At 45.4% G+C, this 26,845-nt stretch overlaps 1 protein-coding gene across 3 annotated transcripts in view; it reads right to left on the bottom strand.

Annotated features, from left to right (window-relative positions):
- The window catches only part of ASTN2 (astrotactin 2), an 859,033-nt gene that overhangs the window by 513,611 nt on the left and 318,577 nt on the right, over positions 1-26,845 (bottom strand). The gene's annotated exons all lie outside the window — the stretch shown is intronic.

The raw sequence follows: 26,845 nt of genomic DNA, 5'->3' as shown, positions 1-26,845 counted from the left end.
GGAATTTGGGAACCCTGCTTTTTTCCAAATGAGAAACTGGAAAAGAAACTGTACTTTCTAACTTCTGTGCCCATCACGACATCTCAGCAGCTCTTGTTGGGTTTCAACTTAACTCTCTAGAAAATGGACTTATTATGCCCTTTGATGTAGATGAAAGAAACAAGCTTCATGGAAACTGTGGCAATTCTCCCTCCCACCCTCTCAATTAGGCTGGTTATTCCTGATAATTATTTGGATGGCTAAACTCTCTACTGGTCTTAGAGGCAAGCAGAAATAAAAAAGAAGTGTTGAATTCATTGAGCCTCGAGGAATGAGCATGGTCTTTGGAGTTCGACATCCATGGGTTAAACTTTGAGCTTTAGCCCTCGTTGGTTGTGTGATTGTTCCCTTCTGTGAACCTCAGTTTTCATACATGTATGATGAGGGTAGTAGGAAACAGTGCATAGGTTGTGATGACATGGTATAATGTATACACAATGTCTGTCACCTAACTGGCTTTCACAGAATGGTGGAAGCTAATCAGTTCAAATTAATTTCACAGGCTTTTACTGAGCACCTATTATGTAGATACACATAGAGCAGGAGCAGAATAGTTTCTGATCTTCAGGAACTTGGAGACTAGGGAACAAAGGCAGGCTTACCCACAGCTAGTTAGAATCCAAGGCAAGTTGTGCTAGAAACTAATAGAAAGGGCACAGGATGGGGAAGAGAGTTTTGCCTGGGAAAATGAGAGACAATTTCATGGGTGCAGTAGAATGAGTAGATTGGAGGTGCGTGGCCAGCAGAGTGTTGGGCCGGCAGAGAAATTCTGTGGACTGTGTTCTAAGTCCCCACTGGTCTCATTCTTTTTTTTTTTTTTTAAGTTTATTTATTTATTTGACAGAGAGAGATCACAAGTAGGCAGAGAGGCAGTCAGAGAGAGAGGAGGAAGCAGGCTCCCTGCTGAGCAGAGAGCCAGACTCGGGGCTCAATCCCAGGACCCTGGGATCCACTGGTCTCCTTCTTAAGCCTTGTTATTCATACCAACTTTCAAGGTTCCAATCACTGTTTTTAGAGCAACAGCTCCCACATTTCTATCGCCCACAAGGCTCTTCTTTTGAGCAAATCATTCTCCCCAAACCTCCCCAGACACCTTCCTATGGAAGTCCCAAGGGATAAACATATTCAAAACAGCACATGTTATTTTCTCTTTAATCCTGTGCTTCCCCTCTACCTCCTCCTCCCGGGCTCCCCAACTTATTGAAAATGCCTTCGTTCACCTAGATGTCCATCACACGTCTGTTTTCTTCCTTTATAGTTCCTACTGACTCTGCATCCTTAGCACTTACACCTCTTTCCTCTCCTCTCCTCTATTGTCTGATTGCATGTGGAGTGAGCAAGCTATGGACACATCTTCCCATCTCGTTCCCCGCTGGAACCCCTTGAGATGTTTTATAGTATCTGGGCACAGGATGCCATCCACGCTCATCAGCCTGGCGTCCGAGGCCTTTCATGGTGGGTCTCAGCACTTACACCTCCTGGTGCTCTCCACTTCCTGGCCTAGATGAGAGCAGAGCTGCCTAAACACAGTGCCACCCCAGTCAACACTTCATCATGCTAACATGACCATAGGTATTATTTCCTTTGCATAGAAATCCACTTGTTTCTGTGTTCCTTATCACACAGTGAAATTAACCACAAACGTAGATTCCTCTCCCTCTAGGCAACCGAACAGCCTACATTTGCGGTGTTTCTCCAAGTATCTCATTCAAACACTAGATTCTAGTAACTAGATGGTAACCTCCTGATGGCAGGCGCCATGCTCTTTGCTAACCATTGTATCCCGATGTCTAGCACAGGGTCTGGGACATGTTAGAATCTCAACAAATGCATCCAAACTCCCATGGATGATAGTAAAATATTAGTAAACAGACCTAGGGGCTGAACAATCAAAAAGCAGGCCAATCACAAATGAGCAACATTGCCAGGCTGGTGAATCCTAATGGAACAAGAACCCCAAGAAGAGCTGAATTTGGATTTTTTTCTATGGATATTTCTTTTTCTTAATAAACAGTGAGCTTTTTTTTTAAAGAAAGATTTTGTTTACTTATTTGTCAGAGAGAGAGGGAGAAGCCACAAGCAGGGGGAGTAGCAGGCAAGGGAGAAGCAGACTCCCCACTGAGCAAGGACCCCGATGCAGACTCCATCCCAGGGATCATGACCTGAGCTGAAGGCAGATGCTTAACTGACTGAACCACCCAGGCATGCCCCAAACCGTGAGCTTCCTGAAGAAAGGAATCCTATCTTCACTATCTTTACTTTTCTCACCCTGAGTTCAGTGCCTGGCACCTAGAAATTCCTTACTTTAAGAACAGCATCCCGATCTTCATCGCTAGTCCTAGGACAAGGCAAAGCTTATGGTATGGACTATTCCTCTATTTGTGGTTACAGTATTTGTTGAATATTTGTTAAATGGCATAGCAAATATAAAATTTAAAGAGTTGATCCTGGTGTCAGGTAGATAGGAAATCTCTAAGTCTAAAATGACCACCCAAAATAGGGGAACACACTTTCCCTCTCCCTTAGGAACCACAAAAAAGCTGTTTCAAACTCTGAAATATAAAGTTTAGTACCAAATAACATAAGCAAGCTAACATCAGTGTTTTCTCCTAGAAAGGGTACGGACTAGGAGTTGGTACTTTGAGTAAGTCTCTCCTTAAAAAGTCAACATACTATCCCATGTCTACGTCCTTAACAAAACCCCCAAAGAGCAGTCAGTGAGAGCACTGAGTTTCCACTCAAGATTCTGTGGAGTCCATTCTGAGGGGACAAACCTATAAGGATGATTCCAGCATGAACACATTCTTGGGAAGGTGACCTGGAGAGTGAGATGTGGAATGCTCCTGGCATTGGGAAGTCAGGAGTCATGGGCGGACACTAGCACACCGTGGGGCTCTGGGAAGGCATCTCTCAGATGTGGCCCACACAGCAGCAGAGATGGAAGTGACCAAGACATTCCTTTCACTAACTAACCAACTACCAGAAATCCCATCCAGGCCTCACAGGGCTGGTTTCTGGTTGGGAGAAGAGAGCTGATGGGCAGGTGCGGGACTGCTCACACCCTCTCCCTGGACTCACGCTGGCCTAGCTGTCCTAGGTCCTATGTCATTTAAACCTTCACAGTCAACCACAGTCTATTAAGAGTCATTGGGGGTTGGGGGTGAAGCCACCTTAGTATATTGCCTCTGAGTTTTCTCATCTGGAAAACGGGAATAAGATGATGCATCCCTTAAGAGTGTGGTGAGAGCTAAATGAGACAGCAAATGTCAAATGCCTAGCTTAGTTCTTAGGACATGGTAGGCCCTTGGTAAATAATCACTTCCAAGCCGAGTATCAGTATTTAATCATCGATGGCAGAAACCAGGACTCATTTACTTCTTTGTCCAACACATTAGCAGAACATATTAGGAACTGAAGTACCCTTTAAGGAACTGAAGACAAAAAGAGTGGAGAGTAAGGGCAAGTCAGAGCAAGAGGGAGGAAGTAGAAGGGAGAACGTGAATGAACAGTGTCCTGGGGTAGCCATTCACTCAGTGAAAACCTGAAATCAGCACAGTTGTCTCTGAAGTTCAGGAAGAAAAAAGCATGCAGGTCAAGTCTACACTTAGGCCAGATGCCTGTGGAGCCGCCCATGGGGCTTGGGGAGTTTCCATGGCAACTAGATCTGGCAGGAACTTCGCAATGGAACTCAAACAGAGGTGACTTCTTAAGAGTTCCTGGCCCAGGGAACTGATCGTCAGCATTTAGCTCTGAGTAGAAGCTGTAGACAGCAGCAAGGTAGAAGCTATCTCTCCCAAAAAACCCACCTTCTTCTCATCCAGGTTCTGTATTGCATTGCAGGAAGCAGACACAGGGAAGAGAACCAACCTTTGCAAAATGCTTACTATGATCCTGGCACTACGCCTAGCACTCACATCTATCCATCCATCCATCCATCCATCTATCCATCCATCCATCCACCCACCCACCCACCCATCCATCCATCCATCCATCCATCCATCCAACCAATTTTGATTGAACATCACCTTTTCTTCACATTGTTCTAGGCAAGGAGGAAATGACAGTGAACAAAGCCAAGGTCCCCAAGGCTTACACTTTAGTGGAGAATTACCTCATTTACCTCTTTAAAGGAAGTGTCACCACCATCCCCATTTTACACATGAACAAGGGGACAGAGCAATCAAATGACTTTCTAAGGTCAAGATCACCCAACTTGTATGTGGCAGAGGAGAGATTAGAACCAGTTCTTTCCATCTTCTCCCCCATATCATACTACCTTCCACCTTACTCCAGAACAAAGGTCCCACAATGGCATCATGTAGTTGCAGAAAGAGCATGACCTCTGACGCTAGACATGGTGTGTTTAGGTCCTGGCTTAACTACAAACATCTCCACAGGATGCTTGCCAGTTAATCTAACACTAATAAAACAAAATATTCCCAACGGGAAAATGGAAAGAGTGCTCTTCTTTCAGAGTTGATTGGAGGATAAAAGAGAACACTTGCAATTGGCCAAAAAAATTAAAAAATCAATAAATGAGAGCTCCAGATCAATAAATGATATCTCCAAGTCATAACGTGAGCATTGTCAGATGGCTAGGGTCATAGTTGTTTCTGTATTGCATCTTGGTTCATAGTTCCCTCCCTGTTACTTTCAAGAGAGAGAGAGAGAGAGCTGTGCTGTAGGAATAGAATTACACCAGGGTGTATTGATTGCTGGAACTGGAGAAAGTTAATAATCTAATTTCCCTTTCATTTCCCCTCCCTCTTACCCCTCAACTTCTCTCATGGCAACAGAGAATGGCATAAAATGCATTGCTTGAGAAATTCGACCGGAAATCACTCGGCATTGTTGAGCCACACGCTGCCTATAATTTGGGGTTTGATTGATTCTCAGTTTGGAGATGCCAGGTTGAGAGAAGACAATCAAATCTAGGCTAAATTTGGAATTGAATCAATCACATTTTACAATGAAAAAAAAATAAAAAAGAGAGAGAGAGATCTAACCCCATCAGGCCACTGTGTTCCAAAAACTTAAAGCAGCCATAGCTCCATTGATTCCTTCCTCCTGGTATCTCTGGGGGACAAGAGACTAGGTCCCCGGCTGTGAAGTCATTTCTTCCTTCAAATGACATATGGGGTTGGGGTGAGGGGCAAGGATTCTAGGACCCCAGGATATTAGGATGGAGGAGCCCAACAGGTAAAAAAGCCACTTGGAAAAGGAGGAAGAGGCTGGGTTTGGGTTTTAAACATAGAAATTGAAATCCAGACTCTTCCAATTAATAACTAACTTGTGGCAAGTTACCTACACTCTCAGAGCCTCAGTGTTCTGATCTCTGAAATGGCAGTTATAGCCCATAACTAGCGGACAAGCTATTTCGATGAAATGGGAGAGTGTATTTGTAATGCTAGACACATGCACTTGATCTTTCCTTTCTTCTCAGTTCTTCAAACCCCCGCTGCTTGCAGATACCAGCAGGATATATGACTCTTTGGCTCAAGGCGGGATTCTGGCCATTGTACTTAGGTGGTGGCCCCCATGGGCAAGTCACCTTACTCCTCTAAGCCTCAATGACCTTATCTGAGAATTAATTCATTCAATAACTAGTTACTTATTATGCATCTGTTACATGGCAGGCCTCATAGTTTGTGCCTTCCTAGTATTTCTGGGGTCTATGTGTCTGAGTAAATTAGGTGCTCAATAAATATCAGTTGAATGAATGAATGAATGAATGAATGCTTAAATATTGTTCTCCATTCTACCAAGAGGTTGTCAGCACTGAAATATTGCTACTGGCTTTTTTCTAGTCAAATGTATTCATTTACTGTCTTTGGTAAAGATGAGTCACCCCAACCCCCACCCTCGCACCTCTCTGGGAAGAAATCATACAAAAACCTAACTGAAGGCTGCTAAGTCTCTCACACACCGCATGAGGTTCCTACCATGAACCTTATTGAATGCCTCATGCGATCCCTGCCACATCTGGGCTCTAGCACCTCTGCACTTCTTTGTGTATTTCTGGAAGCTAAATCAGGGCACATTGTCTGACAAGTGCAAGTGTCACGTTGGAGGCAGGAGGAATGAATACTTAACATTGTGACTGTCTCAGAACTCTACGAAAGGTGGCCCCCTATCCTCGGGCTGCCTCATGGCTGAACTGTGCACATACTACTTCAAGAGGAGGCATTCTTCTCCCCCTCAACCCCTACCTTGCCTACCTGGGGCCAGGTCCCTCCTCATCGCCTTCTCTCTATCTTTGGCATGAACCAGTTTCTCGCATTCTTTGGCTCTTTGACCTTGGCACTTTCACATCTGCGGTATCCTTTAAAGCACGTGTAGTTTTCCCAATCTTCCATAGGGCCTTCCTTTATTAGCCCGTGCAAGGGTTCATCCAGCCTAGGCATACCTCCAGAGACAGCAAACTCAACCCCGAGGAAGCCCCAATTCTCCTCTCAGACAGTTGTTCTCAGGGTGCTGGGTGCTCTCTCTACGAGCCAGCTTCTGCTTTCCAGGTCAAATAAGCTACACCTAATATCTCCTCTTTGGGGGAAGCTCTATAGCGAGTGAAAGGTGGCAGTTAGGTTGTCTTGAGCCTTCTGTCCTCCACACCAAAGGCTGCTAGCCTGACTTTCTATCTCAAATCATATTTTGAGGTTCTTTATTATGCTTTGTATGTATTTTACTTTTCTTTTTTTTTTTAACAATGACTTTTCCTAGCAAAGAATATCACCTTACCACCACCACCATCATCATCATATAGCATCATCATCACTACTATTTACAAAAACATCTATGTGCCATATAACATAAATATTTTTCATGTAGTATCTCACTTAATCTTCACAGAAACTTCATGAGATGTTCTCTATTATCACTCATATTTTACGCTCATATTTTACACAGGAGGAAACTGAACTCACCACTCACCAAGGATCATGCAGCTCAAAGTTTATAACCATTTGACTTCAGAGTCCAAGTTCTCAGCCACTACCCTCCACAACTTCTCTATCAACATGCTAGATATGGCCTGAGCAGAGAATAATCATCCCAACTGGCAAGATGCTTACAGACCTCAGCTTGCCCTAGAGCCCTGTGGCAACTATGACGGGACTCACAGTGGTCTCATCATGCCACCTGATACTGACCACAGGTCTTCAAGAGCACACGCCTTCAAGGGAACACCCCACATCACCAGAGGGGACTTTACAAGGAGAGCAGATGGTGAGTGAGATGAACTAGATGGCTCTCTCTCTTCCTTTCTGAGCTTCAGAAAATACTACCTGGCCTCAACTAGTTCAGTGTCCTCCTGGGGCCACTAGGAAACAAGATTGGCTGGCTCTGCTCCATAGACAAATGTTGGACGGTGGCACTTTATTGAAGATAAAGCCCCTGGTGGCAGACGTGGCATGGGGCTCCAGACGGCTGATCTTTGGAGTTCTCTATAACAGCTGCAGATGCCAGAGCCTGGACGTATGAATGTCACTTTCAGCTGATGACAGTGGAGATGTAACAGTGGTGTTGGTGACAAAGATGGTACCACATTTTTTCAGTTCTTATTAGTTTACAAATTATTCTCAAATATCTCATTCACTTTTCACCAAAATTCTATGTCATAAGCATTGCTACTATCTTCAGCGTACAAAGAAGCCTGAGACTTCATGGTGTACTCTTATCTAGAAATCAGAGGAATAACTGGGCCTGGGAACCAAATCTTCTGAGCCACAGCCTAGTGCCCTTTTCACGACACTACACCCAGGCCTCGATGGCAAGGTGTGAAGTTAGGATGAGAATCTGTGTCTCCATCTATGGACCCACTGACCACATAAATGTATCTGAATGTCCCAAAGAGCCATAGAAGTATTTCCCATCAAACAAAATGTATCTTGAGCACAAAATTTCTATTTTCAAAGAATTTGGGGACATGCTACATTCTATATTCACCTCTTAAAGTACCAGAGTTTCTGTATTTATATATCAGGTATTAAAATCTCTGAAAAGGCCTACACTGGATTCTCTTTAGCAAAATCTAACCTGATGTTTCCCAAAAGTATTAATATATTACAGAGCCATTATCCCATGAAACAAAGTAGGAAAAAATAATGAGCTACTTTAAAAAAGTACACAAAAGTTGCTATTAATCATGTCTGCAGTTCCCAATGATTAACTGTTTCCTCTATGCCAGGAACGGCGTTAAAGATTCTAGTTACATTTGCCTGTACGCTTCTCAACAGCCTCACAAGGCAGAGGCTATTACCTCTAGCTAAAAATGGGAACGCCAAGAAATGACAGAGGAAAATCTCATGGTCAGTCTTGTCTGACTCCAACGTCTATATGCTTCTGGTTCCCATGCTTAAAAAGAACATGGAAACTCATCATAACCTCAAAAGATATCTGTACCCCTATGCTTAAAATAGCATATTTATTCCAGCCAAAACATGAAACAACCTATCTATCCATCGTATGTGTGCACATATACCTACATACATGCATACGTACAATGGAATATTATTCAGCCATAAAAATGAAAAAAAAAATCCTGCCATTTGTGACAAGATGGATGGACCCTGAAGACATAAGTCAGAGAAAGGCAAATGCTGTATGATCTTACTTATATGTGGTATCTAAAAGAGAACAGAAATGAAAACAGACTCCAGGGGAAGAGATCAGCTTTGTGCTTAGCAGAGGGGGGGGGTGGAGAGGAGGAGGAAAAGGAGGAAGTTGGTCAAAATGTACAAACTTGCAGTTATAAGGTAAGTAAGTATTAGGAGTGCAATGGACAACTTGATGACTATAGTTAACATTGCTGTATGGCATATACAAATGCTATTAAGAGAGCCAATCCCAAGGGTTCTCATCACTATGAAAGCATTTTTTCTTCCTTTTTTTTTTTTTTTTTTTTGCTTTTTCTATTCATTGCATTTATATGAGATGATGGATGCTGACTCTATTTATGGTAATAATCATTTCACAAAATGTGTAAGTCAAACCAATGTGCACTGTGCACCTTAAACCTATACAGCGATGTATGTCAATTATATCTCAATTGGAAAAAGATTGTTTACAGAAAATGGAATTTTAGAATCTCAGAAAAATACATGCAAAGAAGGAAAAGAACAGGTACAAGGGGTCAGCTTGAAAGGTTAAAGACTATTCAACTGGTATTTATCAGTCTGATGGAGTGCATTTCGAGAAGGAAAGACACGCTGTCCTTAGAACATGAAACTACAGTGTGTGGAAGAAACCACGGTGACAATTCTGAGAGCTAAAGCTCTAGAAAGGCTCAGAAATAAATAGGAAAGAAGGCAGGAAGGAAAGGTGGCCCTTGATTTTCAGAGCCACAGGTGATCATCAGCTGGTAATGACTTACAAAATAAAAATGTTTTTAAGACACTAGTGCTTGACCCCCATGTTCGCCCTCTTAGACTACAGGCTGTTGAACAGTACCATCGCATTCAGCCCACGCCCTTGATGGAATGGGGAGTGGCAGAGAAGGCTTGGGGACAAAGTACTGGGTGCAGAGGGACAGAGCAAAGAGCAGCCACACGTTTCTATGGCTACCAAGGAACATCAGACCACTCGTCTCCCATTTCCATGAAAGGGACATTTTAGCTGCTTTTTCTCAGAGCTTGACAAAAAAGTCACTGTTCTGTTCTCTGAGAAGATGTCACTGGAAATTGGCCCAAGGTCTGTGAAAGCAGGAGGACATGAACAATGTTCATTGTGCATTTAATATGTACTGGGTCTGCTGTGTTTTCTTTTATCTACAGAATCTCTTCTGTTCCACATGTCCAATGTAAACTCTAGGCAATGCTGCCATTTTTGATACTGGAGGAAATGGAAACTCTGAGAGTTTAATTCATCTCTCCAAACACTCATAACAAGTAAAGGCAGAGAGGGACTCTAAACCAATCTGTTGACCTCCATTCTCAATGTTTCTTCCATTATATCACACTGCCTCTAAAAGAAGGGGGTTCCATCAAATCTCTGTGCTCCTTCCTCCACCAGTCTTTGTCCTGAATCTCAAAGGGCACTTGAGAAATAATGGGAAACAAGGTTTTGTCTGATGGCCCATAAACCCTTGAATACACTTCAACTTGCCTGTACCTTTCCTTGTGACAAGATGCACGCATTCCTCATGGCTATGCAGTGCTCTTCCTACTTTTATCAACATGTCTAAGGCAGACCTACTTGTTAAGGCCAGAGAATTCCCATCTCTTAGAAGCTACCCTAACTCACAGAAACCTCAGACCCCTCTTAAGTCCTGTCCCATGTATCACATGTTCTAATGGGAGTCACAGAATCTCAGATTAATTGGAAACGAAACAGGCTTTCACCCTAACAAATTACACAATACAGGTACCTCCCTACAATGCTCTATCCCATGGTCATCCAACCTGTGTTGGAACATCACCGAAACTGGGAGCTTGTTAGCTCAAAAGAAGACCCATTTCATTGTTGTTGATGATGATGGTGGTGGTGGTGGTGATGGTAATCTTTTATTTTTGGAGCATTTAATACATACAACATGTTACATTAAATATTTTAGATATTCCTTTGTTTGATCAATCATAAATTTTTGTTAGCACTTCATTTTTCAAATAAGGAAACTGAGTCTAGCCCAAGGTGGGAAGGCTACTGAGCAGCAAAACCAGGATTCAAATCCAGATGTAGATCCCAAAGCTCTTAACTATGTACTAGGAAATCTCCCTTCACTCTTAACCTTCCAAATGTGGACTATGTGTAAAATGAAAGTCGACTCCTAGAACTATAAGCAGCTAGACATGTTCCTATCCTTAAGATTCCATAGTCTTGGGGCACCCGGATGGCTCTGTCATTAAATGTCTGCCTTCAGCTCAGGTCATGATCCTTGGATCCTAGGATCAAGCCCTGTGTCAGGCTCCCTGCTCAATGGGAAGCCTGCTTCCCCCTCTCCCATACCCCTACTTGTAGTCCCTTCTCTCTCACTATCTCTCTATAAAATCTTAAGAAAAAAAAAAAAAAGATTCCATAGTCTTATCTCCATTCCTCTATCTCAGGTAGCCCTTTGGTTTGAGGTTGGAAAGTAGATTTCCCATATCCTTTCACCTCAAACACATTTTCTGTCCCTTGACTCCCACTAGCAGTAAATAATCCTAGAGCCAGAAAAGAGAGCTGGAGGAGTGCCTTTAGATTAGTGAGCCCAATCGATCATGCTCAAGGTTAGAAAGAGGCGAGGAGAAGAGTTCTGTCCAGAGTCCTCATGTTCAGAGCCAAACCTAGATCCCACTGGTCCCAGTTCCCACAGCAATGTTTCTCAGTTCACCACCTGGGATGTTTGTCACTTGCTAACAAATATTCCTACCTTAACCAGGATCTCCTGGAATAGATAGCACATTCTACACTCTCTGTCCATATGACCCTGGCCATAGGGTCACATAAACGACTGTAAGTCAGGTGGGCTCAACTATGGTACTTCGGTCAAACATACAAACAAAATGAACCATACCCAAATACTCCCACCAACAACCCGAACAGACTGGTGCGAAGTCTATAGCTTAGTAGACTAAGGTAATGGGAAGAACATGGACTTCGGAGTTAGAGAAACTTGGGTTCACGCCCCAGTCCTGTTATTTTTTTGATTGACCTTTGGCAAGTCTCATTATCCTAACTGGCAAAATGTGAAGGGCATCGACTCCACAGCATTGCTAGAAAGATAAAATGGGAAAACATATATTGCATAGTAGATGCTCGATGAATAGTAGCCTTCATCATCATCATCATCATCATCATTGTCATCATCATCATTAAAGGTAGGACCAGTAAATACACAGCCTGGCCTTTGCACCCAGAAAACTATCTGCATACATTCAGGATAGCTCAAAAGTGGAAGAAAGACCATATGGCTGGAAGGATAGTGAAGTTCAGCAAGAGCAGGTTCCCACGCACGCAGAGTGCCTGCTACATCACTAAACCTCCACAGGAACCCTTTGTATCCGTTATTCAGTTTTCTCTTGACCCACTCCTCAGGTTCCCATTGTGTGGATCAGAGAAGTGAAGCTCAGAGAAAAGAAGAGTTTTGCTCAAGGATACTTACCTCACAAGCTGCAGAGCTGGTCATGTAACTGGGATCTATGTGATGCTGGAAAGAGAACACAGACAAGTAGTCCATGTTCCAAGAAGAGTAACCAGGGTTGGGCTAGAGGTGACGTCAAAAGAGGACAGTAGATAAAAGACATGGGACACTTAGCCTTGACGCAAAGAAGACTCAGGCAGAGGGACCTCTTGAGGGAGATGTCACAGAAGACACCCAAACATAGAAAAAAGAAAAGAAAACAGATAATCCACAAGAGCAACTTTGAGAACCAAGGCCCTGGTCAAGGTGCCTGTTGCCTTGTTGCACCTAATCCTTGAAACAACCTTCTGGGTTCAGCACCATGATCTCCATTTTACAAAATGAGGAAAACAAAGCGCAAGGAGATCATACCCTTGTCCCAAGTTGCACAAACAACCTAGATTCCAACTGGGTCTGCGTGACCCTGGCAACATCTGTGTTCATCTCACATCACACTGGGGCTCCCTTACCATCAGGATCTCCTGCAGATCTAGGGAACTAGATGGAGCTTTGGCCTGAGAAGCATATTGTAAGCCCTAGTATCTTCTCGGCATCCAAAGCCTCACCCTTACCAAGGAAGGCATTGGGGCCCTGCAGACGATAGAGGACTCTGTCCTTTTCTGGATGGAGGAGTTTGGCTGCTAAGCACCTGGGAGCTTGATTAAAATAAACACACCTGCTTCCAGCCCTTTCACTGGAGGGACATTTTTCCCTGGGTTTTCCAATCCATTGCCTCTTCTTCAGACCACTAACATTTCAGCAAAAGTACATTTGCATTGTGTTTAAACAGCCATTTGGAGATAAACAGCTTTGCCTTTGGACCTTTGAGGAGGGAATATAAAGGAGAACAAAAGAAGGAAAAAAATGAGAGCGAGGAAATATTCCTATGCAGCATTTCTGCCCAAGCCCATTTCCATACAGAGGCTTCTACCCATTTCAGGCTGACATTCTGGGCCTAAACCTTTCAAGCTTGCTGGTTTGAATGTGTCACCGCCAGAAGAACAATAGTGGTCTTAGCCCAAGGGACATGCTAAGGTCTGGTCCTTCAGTGGCAAGGGAATGCCTGGGGCCGGTGTCAAAAGTGCTGTCTTGGGGGGACTAGAGAGCAGACCCGAATACCGCACAGCCACGGGTCACCACACAACCTTCGGCAAAGCCCCTCCCCTCTCTGGACATCAGTCTCCTCGTCTGTAGCAGGAAGAAATCCATGCATTCAACAGAGATTTCTTGAGGGCCCATTCTGCACTGACCTGGGGATACAGAGATGAGAGCCACTAAGAGTCTCAGTGTCTAGTTGGGTAGGAGGCTCGAAACAGAGAATGTAATGCAAGGAGACTGCCATGGTGGCAGAGGTCAGTGCAGAAGAAGGGACCCCTAATCCAGGTCTGGGCGTCCTGAGAGCTGAGGCTGGTAAGATGAGAGTTAGCTGAGTGGAAAAACAGATCCGCAATCCAGGAGATGTGCGAAGAACACTGCCTGTGAACTGGAGTGTGGGCAGGGGGGCAGCAGGCACATGCAGCACAAGGCCGGCAGAGGAGGCCAGACAGGCCGGGAGGGAGCAGCTTCTGAAGGAAATTATGGCCCACTACAAAGACAGAGGGCTTTCTCCTAGATGGTACATCATGTGTTTTCAGGCCGGCACTCCCGGCACCGTGCAAAGCTCAGACACACCTTCACTCATTCGCCTTGTCAGCAAAGATGAGGTAAGTATCCCTAAGCACCAGACACGGTGTCGGGTGCTGAGGACCCTTCAGGGACGTCATCATCCCAAGGAGTGGGGTCCGAAGACCTCATGACAAAGGAAAACCCGACAAGTGTACCTCTGGGGCGCAAAACGAGGAGAGGCACTTGGGTTAGAGGCAGAAATCTTTTTCTGCAAAGACAGTCTATAAGAAAATCAGAGGCTGTTCACACCAGGAGGCTGAAGAACATTCTGGAAAGAACACGAGAACCTGAAGTTTGGCGATCAATCATTCTGCAAGTCTACAGACATGAAAAAGCATGAGTCACCCGAAATGAAAGAGAGATCTGGTTTGAAGAAAAGGAAAGAGGGCAGGGGACCAAGGTCAGCTGCTTCTAAAATGGCTTCCTGATGGTCCTGGCGTCCTCGTGTTCACATCCTCATATGCTGCCCTCTCCTAGCAACTCCTTCTGTCACATGGAATACAGGGCACGTGTGGGATGTCAGTTCCGTGACAGAGGCACAGAAGGTTGTGACCCCCGTCTTGCTCACACGCTCTCTGCTCCTCTCACTTTCTTGCTCTGGTGAAGTCAGATGCCGTGTTGTCAAGCTGCCAGACAGAGAGGTCCCCAGGACAAGGATATGAGGGTGGCCTCTGGCTCACAGCCCCTGTGGAAAGGAATCCTGCCACCACTTGAGGGGACTGGGAAGCAGATCCTTCCCCGGTCAAGCCTTGAGAGGGGACCATAGCTCTGGCTGACAACCTGACTTGAAGTCTCACGAGAAACCCTAGGCAGAGGGCGCCTGGGTGGCTCCACCAGGGAAGCGTCTGCCTTTGGCTCAGGTCATGATCTCGGGGTCCTGGGATGAAGCCCCATGTAAGGCTCCCTGCTCAGTGGGGAACCTGCTTCTCCCTTTCCCTCTGCCCCTCCCCCTGTTCATTCTCTCTCTCTCTCTCTCTCTCTCTCTCTCTCTCTCTGTTAAATAAATAAATAAATAAAATCTTCGAAGAGAGAGAGAGAGAAGAAACCTTAGCCTACAGGAACAGTTACATGGTACCTGGGTCTCTGACCCACAGAATAAACGTCTGCCAACGTAAGAAATGTTAATAAACCCATGTTTGTTGAGATAATAAATATATAATGTTTCTTGTCTTGATCTGCAAATTCGGGGACCATTGTGACACAGCAATAGAGAACTAGAAACTGGGACCTACTTAAATGAATACATGAGAAAGATTGAAAAGACTTCATCCCCAGAAGAAGACTCAGGGACTTTCAAGTTTAGAAGAGACCCCCTTTCATTGACAGTACGGTTCCCTGTGCACCAAGTATGTGCTATGATCTAGGCAAGCAGTAGGACTCACTGAGGAGGCAGGCCCAGCCCAGACCTGGAGGGACCACAGTCAGGTAGATAAGAAGGTCTGGAGGAGACGTAATTGCACAGCCCAGGAAAACTGCCAGGTTGCTTTAATGAAGACTTCCCACATGGTGAGGGCTGAGAGGAAGGAGACACCAAGTGCACTTGACAAAACTAGGTCTGGCTTCCCAGTGGAAGTAGTTCCCTTTATCTCTAGTATGGCATTTCTCTCTGGGCGATCCTACATTCGCACATAATCCCAAAGGCGAAGTTGGTGTGGTATGGAAGGCTTCTGAGCTCTGCAATCAGACAGAAGGAGCTTGAAACCCAGCTCAGTCATTTCTTAACACTGTGAGCTCACGTAGTTAATAAAAAGGAAGAGTTCGGGGCATAGCCCTTAGCATCGCGCAGAGCTGGGACCCAGCACCAGCACTGCCCATTCCTATTTGAGATGCTGGTCCAAGTAATCCGATCTTTCTAAGTCTCAGGGCTGACATTTATAAAACAAGAATAATTAAAATACCTACTTCACAAGATTACTTGAGCTAAAGCAACAAGTATCCAGCACAGTGGCGGATGGTAAGAAAGGTTTGGTCATTGTTAGCTAATATCCCTGGGTAAGCGCCTTCATTTCTTGATGTCTCTATGAATTTCAAGCCCTCAGCCCATTGCCTGGCATGTCCTGAACACTCAGGGACTGTTGGCTGCTCTACTTATAGTCAGCGGTGCCCTGGATCCCGTGAACGGTCACGGCTCCTCCTAGATGAGGGGCTGGCCAGCAATGGTGTTTCCAACTCACACATCCTTGTATATCTGTGAAAATGCTCCCTACCACACCCCCAGGAGCACTCGGCTCCCTGTGCTAGGATGGAAGGGTATGGGTTATTTCTGCAGTAGGAGCCATAGAGACACATCACTTGGGTAGACATGGCCGGGGCACAGTGGATGTGGTTCCCTAAGCAACTGTAATTCAGGTGCCCCACACACCGGGAGCTTCCTGCATGCACTGTTAAATTTATGGGACAGCAATAATAGTAACAACATTAGTGCATATTTATTTATAAAATGCCCACACCTGAACAGCCTGAAGAGCTAAAACAGAAGCCCTACTAAATTTTATAGGAAACGATGTGCATGTATAGGGATGTGAATATATGTGCAAGTGTAGAAGAATTGAGATCAGGATGTAGGTGTGCTTACAGTGGAAGTAACAACAGCCCTGGGAATCATAACTATGAATTTCGTCTTCCATTTCAATCGTCGACCAGGACCAGCATTAGCAACATTGCTTCCTTCTCAGTGTCCCGGGTAGTCGGCAGCTCAAAGAAGGGAAAATACCACTGTGAGAGGCAGTAGAGTTCAAATTCCCCAATTCACCAGTTTCTGGCTGCATGACCTGGGATGACCATTTTTCTCTCTCTTTCTTTTTTTTTTTGTTTTTTGTTTTTGTTGTTGTTGTTGTTGCTGCTGTTTTGCTTTTTTGTTTTTTGTTTTTTTTGTTTTGTTTTGTTTTTGTTTTTGTTTTATCGGGTGGCTCAAATGATAAAATGGGCATAACAGAGCCTCGGTCCTACCCAAAGCCTAACACGGGAGATGTGCACTCTCTCCCTCATTTTCTCCTTTCCCTCCTATTTCAAACTACAGACAACAAGTCAAATCAAAGGTTACTGTTTCTCTAGACCAATATCCCAACTGACTACTTGCAAAGCATATGTAGTGAAGTCCTATAAGCAGGGAGAGAGAAAAGGTGACCTGCCCTACTCCTTCCAGGGCATGGACCCTGCCTTATTTTCTCTAGCACTGGAGCTGGTACTAGATAGTAGGTAAATCAGTATTTAATTAACAAATAAGTGGATAAATGATGCATAGACAGAGTCTGCCATTAATCACTTTTTTCTAGAGAGAAGGAGCAGACACCATGGGATTTTTCTGAGAAAAGTAAAACACAGTCATTAAGTGTGAATTTCAGCTGAGGCATCACTCTGTTTCACAATAAAAATAATAATAACTTCCATGATTAAGTACTTAACTCTGCTGAGTCCTGGACTAAATGCTGTACATCAGATTATGCAATCCTTATGATACCGTGTCATGGGGTTACTGTTACCATATCCAATTTGCAGAGGAGAAAATTAAGCCCAAAGGAATGCAGTTGCCTACCTAACGTCACAGAACTAAAAAATTGGAACTGAAGACTGACCCCAGAGTGCCCCTTCAAAACTCTTTGCCACACTGCCTGCCAGGTGACAGCCTTCGGACCCAGGGGAGGAGACCTCCCAACCAACATGGCCAGTTCCCCAACAATGCTAGGCAAAGGGAGCCAGCCAGAAAGAGAGGTGGCCCTTCCCTCATGATTGTTTCAATATGTAAGGGAATTTGCAGAGGTGAATATATGATTTTGTACTCCGATTCATGCGAGGACAACGAAGGACAGGATGGGACAAGGGACCATGGCACAAAGACCTCCTCTAGAAAGGGAGGGTGAAGCCCGGTCCCAGCAGTGGGAAGAAAGGGCATGGCAAGCATCAGGATGCATATTCCAGGGTGGAATGTAGTAGAAAAATAAATGTTGAGTGACATGGGCTGAGGCTGGGGAGGTGGCCAGGGATACGTGAGAGAGCTACCAAAGGACAATGAGAAAGGAGACGGCCTGATGGAATTAGGTGTTAACGATGCTCAGTCTGTCTGCTGGGGGACAACGGTGTTGCTACCAGAGTGGCAGCGAGGACCCAGAGGTGACATGGCTTGATTGTGGTGGCTACACCAGGGATGTCCCCGATGCGGGTGCATTTGGAAGGGCTTTGCTGGCTCAGGGCAGATTGATCTTCTGGGAAGCGGGAACAAAAGGGCATCAGTATTGCTCCAAATTCTATACCCAAACTCCACATCAACAGATCATCTCAAGGCCACAGACCAGCTCAGACAAGTGCACAGTAAGAGGATGTTGTGTCCTTCTTACTTTAGGGCTGAAGATACAGTTCCCATCCTCCTTCCCAGTTTTGGTTATTCACTTATTATTCATTTTTTTTTTTTAATTCCTCAATCAACAAATACGTATTGCTATATTCCCTACGTAGGCTGGACTATGCCAGGTACTGGAGATAACACAGAAAGATGGGACAGTAACTCCTAAGAGATGCACTCTGGTTTGTTGGAGGGTCTGGGGCAGCGAGTGCTGGAACCAGCTCCAGCTGGCTCCCAAGGGCTAACTGTTAAATACTCAGGGGTGTTACTTTGTAGCTATTAAATCTAATGCCCTAAAATTGGACATGATAGGAGAATTTACATCATGGAAATTGGAAAATGCTAAAAATAAGGCTTTTTACATGACTTGTTTTTTTTTTTTTTTTTTCTGTAACCCAGCTTGCCAGCATACTACTGGATTGGATCAATTTGCCTCGATGGGATGGACATTTGGATAGTTTCTCTTCAAAATTCAGAGAAATCAAAACCATGTGAGGGTTAAATACCACACACCAGTCCTTTTGGAAAAAACTAAGAATTCTAGGGCCAAATTGTAGACTTTGGAGTCAGACAGAGCTGGGTCTGTATCCTGCCATGAGCAGTGACATGGTCCAGATCCGGCAACTTACTTTACCGTTCTGACCCTCGTTCCCCTGCCTTTTGCAGTGGAGACCACAAAAATGTACTATGATGTTTACAAGTGCTTGACACAGTGCCCAGGACTTAGTAAGCACTCAACGACTGAGAGGCATTATCATTTGTTTTGCTCAAGAACTGTTTTCTGTGTGTCTTTGAAAAGAAAGGTTTCTTTATTTGAATTTATATTTAAAATTTAATTGAATTTATTTTAATTCCAGGATAGTTAATGGACGGCATCATATAAATACTAGTTTCTGGTGTATCGTGCAGTGCCTCGGCAATTCCATATGTTACTCAGCGCTCATCACGGTAAGTGTTCTCTTCCTCTCTTTCACCTGTATCACCACCCGCCACCGCCACCCCCTCCCACCCTAGTAACCATCAGTTTGCTCTCTATAGTTAAGAATCTATTTCTTTGTTTTTTTACCCCTTGTTCATTGTTCTGTTTCTTAAATTCCACATGCGAGTGAAATCATACGACATTTTTCTCTCTGTGCCTTATTTCACTTAGCATTATACCCTCCAGATCCAGCCATAGTGTTCCACATCCTACTTCATTTTTTATGGCTGAGTAATATTCCATCCTGTGTGTGTGTGTGTGCACGCACGTACACATGTATATTACATACATCTACCAGATCTGCTTCATGCATTCATTTATTGATCGGCACTTGGGCTGTGCCCATAATTTGGCTCTCGTAAACAATACTGCAGTAAACATAAGAGTGCATGTATCTTTTTGAATCAGTGTTTTCCTATTTGGGTAGATATCCAGTAGTGGAATTATAGGATCAAATGGTATTTGTATTTTTAACTTTTGGGGGAAACTCCATACTTTTGCACATGGGCTGCACTAGCGTGCCTTCTCCAGCAGCAACGTCTAGAACCCTTGACACACATTATCATTACTGCTCTTCTTTTCCTACTATTTCCCAGTGTATACACTCATCCCACGTTACCCTTGGTTATTCTCAGTAGTATCCAGCCTTCCATTACGCACTTCCTACACTTACATATAGGGATCTTACAACTCTCAGTGCAACCCTTTCCACCTCTAATCAGTGCTGGGTAAAACAAAGACGTCTGTTAACCAGAAAACAGTATAATTTCTACCAATTGTTTTCACATATTTAACAATGTGCTGGGCAAACATTTACTACAAGCATATTAAATTATTCAAGGCCCATCAAGGTCAGAGACCAAAACAATCAATGCTGCAATACAAATTCTGTCTACTCTACTGATGAACTTGTGCGAGAGAACAGGGGCTCTGGAACCAAAGAACCGAATTTAAATTCCAGCCCGATGTTTACCAACTGTGTGGCTTGGGGCAACTTACATAACCTCTCTTTTGCCTCAATGTCCTCATTTGTCTATTTGTACTCTGAACAGTTTTGTCAAAGATCAGATTGATTAATATGTCCTCCATGCTCAAAAGAGGTATCTGGCCAACCCAAGGGAAAAACCCCTCATGGCACAGGGGAGGTGATACTGTTTCTGAGTGTCCCTGCCATGCTTTGTGGTGAGTACTAGGAGCATGAAAATGAATAAAAAACAAGACTGCACTCCCCAGCCATGTTGGAAAAGCTACATTGGTGACAGATCCCATTTTTTTTAAAAGATTTACTTATTTATTTGACAGACTGAAATCAAAAGGAGGCAGAGAGGCAGGCAGAGAGAGAGGGGAGGAAGCAGGCTCCCCGCTGAGCAGAGAGCCCCAATGTGGGGCTCGATCCCAGGATCCTGGGATCATGACCTGAGCTGAAGGTAGTCGCCTCCTTCGCCTGTTCCCTCCCCTACAAAATGAGGACTAATAGCTGTGTCTATGTCCTAGGCTGTTGTGTAGATGCATGACATAATGTTTCTGATACAGGGTCTGGCACATGGCGGGTGTTCGACAAGTTAGTGGTTAAGAAGCAATAAACGTGACTTCTCTGGAGTCTGCACAGAACCGGACCGCGTGGCAGCCTGGGAGCAGGACAGCCCATTTCCATGCTTGCTTCCTTTCCTCCACTGCCCCCTCCCCTTTACCAAGCATCACTATTTGCTTCCTCCAATTCAGCTCAATTCCTGTTTAATTTCTTCCTCCTCCTCCTCCTCTTCTTTTGCAGCCTCTTCTTCTTCCTTTTTTTTTAATGGAAAGCTAACTTCCTACCCCACCCCACCCCCATCAGCTTTGCTGATCCGTAGTTTAGTTTTATTATTTCAAACATTTACATAGGCTCATCAGGGAGAGGCTACCTGTCTGTTTCTAGGTGGTGTCTTGGCACACAGATAATTTAAATGCATCTTAAGTGTCCAGCTTGAGCCCTTGACACACGGGAGGGAGTCGAGTGGGTAAATCCTGAAGTTAGTGGGAGGCTATAAATCGTGTATTCCAAATGCACATTATGTGACTTGTTGTATAAATTATTAATGCCGGTCCAGGCTGTGGCTTGTTTACATTCTGGGAACAGAGAAATAAATACTGCCATCCTTGAACTTTCAATGGGAGAATGAAGAGGGACAAAAGGCTCCTAACTCCATTCTCAGAAGATTTCCTTGTCCCTGTGCAAGGAGAGACAGAGGAAGGAAGAGAGGGGGAGGAAACATGTGGAAACCTACTATGTGCCACATTGGACAGTGCCTTCTTACCTCCATTGTCTTCCTAAGCCTCATGACTACACTCGCAGTACTTCTATAGATCAAGACAAGGGGCTCAGGCATCCCGTGCTACTTGCCCAGGGCCATGCGGCTCATACTGGGGGAGCCGGGGCCTCAAGGCAGCTCTGAGTTGCAAGGATGAGCCCTCCCTTGTGCAGCATATGGAACTCTGCAAGGCCAGAAGCATGACTCCATTAGCAGCCAGTTCCATCCAGTAGGACTGACTGGCCCACCAGTGAGGCTGCCGAGTGGCCCGGTCTGCCCACATCTCTGTGCCCGTGGATTTATGAAGGTGTCTTCCACCCCTGTCTACTGCCTGATCCGGTTACCCAGAGAGCCTCTCTTCTTGGGTAAGAACAAGGCCACCACTACCACCAATAACCAGAATTATCTACCATTGTTCCTGTAGATGGAAAATCTGAAAGGTTGCTTCACAACCACATAGAGATCAGCTATACACATTCAGTGGAACCTCTGTTCAGGTTTCAACCTATGCCCTTGGGTACCCACAGACGCTGATGCCTTCAGATCAATGGTGATGGTGTGAGTGTGTGTGCACACATGCACATGTACGTACATGCACCCCTGCTCTTTAGGACACTAGAGAAATACAGATGTACTTCTTGAAAATTAACTTCATAAGGGATATTTATATGTAGGGAATGCAATGCTATCCATATTTCTCACTTATAACAGGTTACTTAGGCTTGTAGGTAAGACTGGAAACGTAATCCTTACTCAAACTCCTATCAACAAGCAGGAAGACTATGGATCCAGAAAACCTTTCAAGGGGCTAGCCTTGGCCCCAAACCACCACTTTTACTATTGCCGATAAACTCAGGGTCACCAGGCTAGAGACTACATAGAATGCTCTGGGCAGCTTCAGAAGCTAACAAGCTCCGTTGTGTTCTGGTACTTTAAGTGTATTCTAGAGTAAGTACAATTTTTATAAAATAGCCTTAAAGCCCAACCACATGAGTTCATGCAGATTTCTGTTACATACTTGATATGTTAAGTATAATTCTAATTCAAATCTGTCACATGGTAAAGAGCCAACTCGTGCTATTCTTTGAAATAACCACATTTTAAAGACTTTATTTATTTGAGAAAGAGACAATGAGAGAGAGAGCATGAGAAGGGGGAGGGTCAGAGGGAGCAGCAGACTCTCTGCTTGATGTGGGACTCGATCCCAGGACTCCAGGATCATGACCTGAGCTGAAGGTAGTCGCCTAACCAACTGAGCCACCCAGGCACTCCAAAAAAAAAAAAAAAAAAAAAAAAGCAAAACACATTTTATAACCTTGTCACACTTTGGGTACATTTCTTCAACTTAAAGAACAATTTAGGGGATCACCTGGGTAGCTGCGGGGCCCCTCGACTGTGCTATAATGTTGCTGTCCTCCAGGAGGTTAAGTCAACGTCTGTGGGCCAGCCTAGGAATTCTGCCCTTGTCCATGTTTGTTCTTATGAGACAGCGTACTCTGCATGCCAAAAGATCTCACAAACAAATTGCTGTCATCCCAGTGGGCTCCTGGCCTGGGCAGCTAGGGGCTGCAGCAGAAACTTGGTGGGGGAGGGGCAGTTCACAAGCCACAGGACCACCACAGCAGGATTAAGGCAACGCTAGCTGAAAGCTATAAATAGTGTGCCAGGTGACCCGAACAAGCTCTTCTATCCACTGGGGCTGCTCCAACAGCTTTCTCTTTCAGATACATGAAAACAGCTGAAAGGATTGTTTTCCCGAGAGCTTTTTGGCTGCCCTGAGCGTGTCAAGGGACTTTGCTGTTTCTAATTATCTCCCTTTATGTTCAGGGCGAGACTTGTTAATACAATAAACCAGCGTCTCCAGGATGCGCTCACAACGCAGAAACATCTCAAGGTGTTTTACAAGCAGAAGATCATGTTAAATCAAATCAAATACCAATTAAAGATTAACAGCGGTGTTAGAGAGCTGTTAGTGCAGTCCAGCCAGGGCCGCTGGGACAAAACTGCTCTCTCCTCCAAGCTGCTGTGGTCCGGCACCCATCCAGACTGCTATTTGGGGATCGGTCAAGCAAAATGGTCTTTGCCTGAGGCCCAAGGTCCCAGGACATCAACACCGAAAAGATGTTAAATATCATCTTCACTGAGCGCTCTTGTTTGAAATGGGGAAATTGAGGTCTCAAGGAAAGGGGTGGCCCAGTATCACCCAACAAGCATCCAATCTCCCTGAGACACTCCAAAGAGCCCCTTGTCATTGTCAGAGGACCCCACCTAGCTGCCTTCTAACATCTAGGAACCTTTTCTCACTTGCAGTGGTTGGATGGTAGCCCCCCAAAGACACATCCATCTCATAAATCCTTCTTGTGAAGAAAAAGGGTCTTTGCAGATGTATTTAAGTTCAGGATCTGAACATGAGATCATCCTGGACTTAGGCTAGACCCTAGATCTCATGACTCAGGTCCTTAAAAGAGAAAGACAAAGGGAGATGTGAGACATTCAGAGGAGAAGGCCACGTGAAGGCGGAGGCAGAGACTGGAAGGATACAGCCACAACGGAGCCGGCAGCCCCAAGACGGTGGGAGAGAGGCATGGAACGGCTTCTCTGTCAGAGCTTCCAGAAGAAATGCATTCAGCCAACACCCTGAGTTTGGACTCCTGGCCTCCAGAACTAGGACAGAGTAAGTTTCTGTTGTTTAAAGCCACCAACTTGGGGTCTCTGGGTGGCTCAGTGGGTTGAAGTCTCTGCCTTTGGCTCAGGTCATGGGTCCGGGGTCCTGGGATCAACCCCAGAGTCCAGTTCTCTGCTCGGCAGGGAGCCTGCTTCCTCCTCTCTCTCTGCCTGCCCCTCTGCCTACTTGTGATCTCTGTCTGTCAAATAAATAAATAAAATCCTTTAAAAAAAAAAAAAAAAGCTGCCAACTTGGAGGTAATTTATTTCAGCAGCCTCAGAAAACTGATACCCGACCCCACCTGGAACATCCTTCCTCACCACCTCCATAGGGCAAGTACCGACTTCTCTTGTTTGATCCCATTATAAGGTTGCTGCCAGGCTGTGTGTGAGCCTCCTTGACTTAGCCTCCAACTAGAACGGGCCCCAACTTCCTCGGTCTCCCCCAGTGTACACGTCCAGAAATTTCTGCCACCATCTGCAACTCGCTATTGTAATGACTGGTCCCTTTCCCCTCCCGGGGTCCAGGGCGGTCTAGAGCACGGGCCATGTCTCATTCAGGAACCAGTCATGCCTGTAGGAGGGCTTAGGAAATGTCAGTAGGAATAGTGTGAGCATAAGTGAATGACATCATCCTTGTTCTTCTTCCCTTTCCGGTGAGAGAAACCCATTCACCCATTCCCAGGGCATCTCCATGCCCACCTGCCCTTTCCCTACCCCCTACCTTGAAGGCTATTAAAATGTAAATTTAGAGATTTTCCAGGCCCAGACAAGCGGCAGTATAATGGCAAAGATCTAAATAGCAGCTTTGGGGTCAAACACACCCAAATCTATGCCCTGACTCCATCACTTTCAAGCAAGTAAATTAACCTTTCTGAACTTCAGAGCACTCAACTTTACAATGTGGGGAAAAGATTAAATAAGTGAATGCAAGTAATCTACACGACAACCCCCTTTCCAAAGCACCATAGCCCCTGTTTCACAGATGAAGACCTTGAAACCAAAAGAAGTGAATTGTTCTGAGTGACAAAGGCAGTAAGTGCCACGGGAAGATCTGAACTCAGGACCATTGAGGCCCAAGCTCTTCAACAACACATTCTACAGAATCCCTGGGCTCCCTATCACCCCATCAAGATTCCCCAAATCTACTTACCAAGCGATAAAAAATACATATATTTCTATTGTTTCCAAAAAGCAAAGCCTCCCCAGAATATCACACATCCTTGAATTTATCTTGTTCAGTCTCGGGCTCCTTGGGAGGCCTCTAAATCCGCATCTAATACAGTCTCCAGAGTCTCAGCTGGTTTGAGACACTGTGAATCGTAATGCCAGGAGTATGAAAACAAATGCCTTCTGCCCAAACCATCCTTTTTCAATTACAGATCACCCTCTCCATTTGGAAGCGCCTCCCTTTGCACATAGACGTGTTGCCGTCTGGCACGACTTAGAACTGAGAAGAGATGGAGGACGGGGGACACAGGGCGGGTAGGGAGGGGGGGACGGGGGACAGGAGAGAGGCCAAGGGGAAGGGCATCACCAGTGCGAACTGGTGCGTGGAGCTCATCCAGCTCAGGGCCCTTGTAGCCCAGTCCCAGGGGCCTGTCTCTCACAGGTCTGTCAAGGGCTGTGACCCAAGGAACTCGACGGTGGCTCCCGGAGTTGTGGAGAATGGTAACACACAGTCCAGCTTGTTTCATTTCTTTTCAACGGTGGATGAAACTCGGGTACAGAGAAGTTAAGCAGCTTCACCAGCCAGTCAGCCAGGTAATGGCAGGAGCAGGAACTCTGACCTCACCTCTCAGGTATCCAGATTAAAAGCAGAGGCACGCCCCAAGAGGCTTTGCGGGGAAGGCAGAACGGAATTAAGACTTAAAAGATGGCAAATGAGAGGAAGGAGGAATAGAGAGATGGACGTAGAACGAGAGGCATCTACGAAGAAGACAGCTGAGAAACGCGAAGATGGGGGCGCAGAAGAGGTGAGATGGGGGAGGGGGGGCGAAAATGACCTATACAGCGAAAATGACCTATACAGCGAAAATTCAAAGAGAAGGGGCTTGACAGCCTATGTCTCACCCTCTGATGATGCTTTAGCACATCCCCATGGCAAGTGTGTGTGGGTCTCTGGCCTCTGTGACCTGCTTGGCTGACCTCGCCCGGTGTCTCCAGCCCAGCTTCCTGCCTCCAGGGGGTGCATTCCTCTCCACTGCCCTTTTTGCTCTGCTCTACTCCAGATATGCCTGGGTTCCCTTCACCTCCTGCTTGAACACCTCCAGGAAGTTCTCCCCTCACCTCTTTACATTTGTTTTAACTCCCCCCTTCCCCGTTTCATCTCCTGGAGCCAGGAACTAGGTTTGACTCATCTCACCTCTCCAGCACCTCCCACCGGGGGAGGCACGTATTACACACTCAAGTGCTGAGCCCTGGAAACCGGGCTGGCGAGCACGTAATTGGACAAACTGCTCCCTCTCAGGGCAGTGAACAATTACACCTGCGGCCACTGGGGGGCGCTCCTGGGTAACTCCAGCCCTGGACCCCGCGGGGGAGGGGGAGAGCACAGAGCAGAATTTGTCTCCACCGGACACCTCCAAACAGAGAAGGCAAGAGTAATTCAAAACTGGAGAGATCCTTTCCAGACTTCACCAGGGGAGGCTGAGACAGGAGCAAAGCCTGCCCTGGCGGATGAAAGACTAAAGTGAAAGTCAGAAGAAGGGGACTCCAGTCTGTGGAACTGGTTATCTCTGTGGCCTCGGGAAGTCACTCGTCACCAAAGGACAACAGTC

Source organism: Mustela lutreola, chromosome 12 (assembly GCF_030435805.1).
Source record: "Mustela lutreola isolate mMusLut2 chromosome 12, mMusLut2.pri, whole genome shotgun sequence".
Classification (NCBI taxonomy): domain Eukaryota; kingdom Metazoa; phylum Chordata; class Mammalia; order Carnivora; family Mustelidae; genus Mustela; species Mustela lutreola.
This window is presented reverse-complemented; position numbering and strand designations above follow the sequence as displayed.